The following is a 3,444-nucleotide window of genomic DNA, read 5'->3' on the forward strand; positions in this document are numbered from 1 at the left end:
AATGTAAGGCAAGAACCAATAAAAAGTTTTACAGTGACATCACGCTCATTCCGCTCTTCCTGTTCGTCTGGATTCAGACTCAGCCCTTAACTGTGAACAGCCCTTACGTTTATAAGACTATGACAAAGGCTTCATTGCCCCTGGAACGTCAACCACGTTGCCGGCAACGTGATGTCCAGGGTGCCGATGGAAATCCACCTGGAGTTACCTGTGGGGATCCCAAGCACACAATGCTCGTGTCAGGTTACGTTGTGCACGGCAGGGTGGGGTGGTCCGGGTAGACCCATCAAGCAGGTTTGAGCTTTGAGCTGAATAACTGTATGATTTAGCAGTGTAAAGCTGATAGAGGACAGTTCCTTTTAAAAATTGCAGAGGGATGATGTGAGGACAAGATTGTTTTGCTTTGTAATTTTAAAACATTAAATTTATTGAAGGGAAGATGGGTCTAAATTCATATTTAATTTAAGCGAGGTGCGCACTTATCACGTGGTAGCGTGGTGACATGTGTAATTCGTGTAGTTATGCATTTATTTAACCCGTAATGGATTATTTGTGGATTATTTAAACGAACAAGAATGTCTTATCAACATATATAATTTTTGACTAATCTTGTGTGTGTGTGTGTGTGTGTACGCACAGGATTACTCAAATATAACTGAAATATTAAATACATATTTCTTCTCTGCTTAGCTATAAACTTCAACTCAATGAAGAATTCATCTCAACTATATACGCAGTATACTATATAATGCAACTTTTACATTCAGACAGCATTGTAAATTTTAAATTGTCCCTTTCAGGCCTGAATACTTAATAGCTCTGGAAGATATCTTGCTCTTGTGAGGTAATGTCTCTCCTGACACGGTGGATCTCTCTGACAGGCAGCTAAGACTCGTCGATGTGAAATAATCTCAGGTTCTGGGGCCTCCTCTGTGGTGGTTTTAGGTGTTGATTCTGAGACTGCAGAAACTGTTTCTGCCAGTGGTAGCCACATTTTTCCTTCTTTTTTGCATCTTGATCTTCGGAAGGGTCATTCAGTTTACCGGAGTGTTCTCTGTTTAATCTTTCTGTTGCTCCCTTTATGATCTAGTCTCTCGTCTTGGTTTCCTCCCGAACATCATGATCTGACAAATCCCCTGATTTCATACGTCCAGTGACTCCTTTCTATCTGGCCTACAATGCAAAGCTTGGCTTTGTTCTTTGCTTCTACATTTACAAGCAGCTTTTTGTCTCTCTTCCAGCTAAACCAAACCACATTGACAAAAAACTGCCTAATTAATATATCAGAACCCTTCTCTGATATGTCGCCTTCAAAATCTGTTGTAGTTGGACCCCTACCTTTGTCATTTTCACAATTCCTCTGACCAGTATGGTCCTTCCTTGATCCAATATGATTTCCTACCAGCGTATATGAGTCTGCACCACAATGGCAACACAATTGGTTTGACCATGAAGGCCTCCATCTCGATGCTGCAATGTTGATCACGTTCACTTTCATTCCTGACCACAAATCAATAGCATCTCTATCTGCAGTTTCCTTTGAAACAGAAATTCGGAGGCATTTCAAATGTTTTCCTATGAGATTCCATAAGCTAAATGATCTCTCAGTGCATCATGAAGACCATCACTGAACTGACAATTCTCAAACAATTTCTTCCATTCAGCCATGTGTGCTGAAATGGATTCTCCTTCCTTTAGATTCCACTTATGACACCTAAAACATTCTGCAATCAGGGATCGTTTCAGCTTTAAATGTTCCTGTATTACCTGCAATATAATTGGCAAAGGAGAGCAATTGACAAATGATATGGCTTAGAGCAGAAGTAAATGGCAAATTGATTAAAATGGAATTGGACATTGGTTTAGTTGTTTCAGTCATTCCACAAGATCTGTTTGACAGGCATTTCTAAGATATTAAAGTGAAGATTGCAGATATCCAACTAACAACTTGTACTGGAGAAAAGATAACTCCTGTGAGAATGACATTTGTAACAATGAAATACAACCAACAAGCCACATTGAGTTTGGGTTTGGTAAAAACTGGAGGACCAGCACTGTGGGTTGTTTCTGGCTGAGAGAACTGCAACTTGATTGAAAATCCAGCCACCATCTGCCAGCCACGTCCCCTGCAATAAAGCCAAATGAAAGCAAATTAAGAAATGTACTGGATGATGCCACAACTGTATCCATGCTGAACATGATCAACCGTTGCCCAACAGAAGTCAACTGGTGTTGGTGCTAACCTCTGTGCTTCTGGCTGGAAAGCATATTGGACCAAGGAAAGACCACAGTAGGCTCAGAGGAATTGTGAAAGTGACAAATGCAATGATCTGATGACCACAGTTTTTGTAGACAACATGTCTGAGAAAGCTTCTGATATGTGAATCAGAATCAGTTCCACTGTCACTGACATATGTCATGAAATATGTGTCAGCTGTACCAATACATGGTAATAAAGCTGTGAATTATGTCAGCATACAGATATTTTTTCTAAAGTTAAATTAAACAATTAGTGCAAAAAAGAAGCAAGTTAGTGTTCATGGGTTCAATTTCCATTCAGAAATCTGATGGCAGAGGGGAAGAAGCTGTTTCTGAGTCACTAAATGTGTGTCTTCAGCCTGCTGTTCCTTCTTCCTGATAGTAGTAATGAGAAGAGGGCATGTCCTGGGTGATGGGGGTCCTTATTGATGGGTGCTGCCTTTTTCAGGCATCACTCCTAGAGGGTGTCCTGGATTCTGGGGAGACGAGTGCCCATAATGGAGCTGTGTTTGTAACTTTCTGCAGTTTATATTGATCCTGTGTACTGCACCCCAACACGTTCTCCCCCCCCCAATGAATGCTGTCCATGGTACATCTGTAGAAATTTATGAGAGCCTTTTGTGACATATCAAATCTCCTGAACCTCTGAATTAAATATAGCTACTGTCATGTCTTCTTTGCAACTGAATTGATATGCTGAGCCCAGGATAGATCCTCAGAGATATTGACACCCAGGAATTTGAAATTGCCCACTCTTTCCACTTCAGATCCTTCTATGAGGACTGATGTATTTTCTATCGTCTTACACTTTCTGAAATCCACAATCAGGTCTTTGGTTCAGGCAGTTACTTGTGAAATATTGCTTGGCTTTAAACAGGAAGAGTTTTCAAGGTGCTTCAGGAAAGTTGCAATCATTCAGCATTTGTGACTATAAAGAACCAGAATCTACTCTGTGTGCATTGAGGATATTGCATGAATTTCAAATGGGAAACAGAAAGCTGCTTGTAAAAGTAGATACAAAGACCAAAGCTCAGCTGGATGAATGGAAGGCCAAACAGAAAAGAGTCAATGGAGATACGAATATAGAGTATTCATCAGATGACAGCTGTCCATGAAAAAGCCAAGAGGAGAGATCAGTCATAAAGGGAGCAATAGATAGATTAGTCAGAGAATACTCCAGTGAGC

This window comes from Hypanus sabinus, chromosome 1, assembly GCF_030144855.1.
Source record: "Hypanus sabinus isolate sHypSab1 chromosome 1, sHypSab1.hap1, whole genome shotgun sequence".
Lineage (NCBI taxonomy): Eukaryota > Metazoa > Chordata > Chondrichthyes > Myliobatiformes > Dasyatidae > Hypanus > Hypanus sabinus.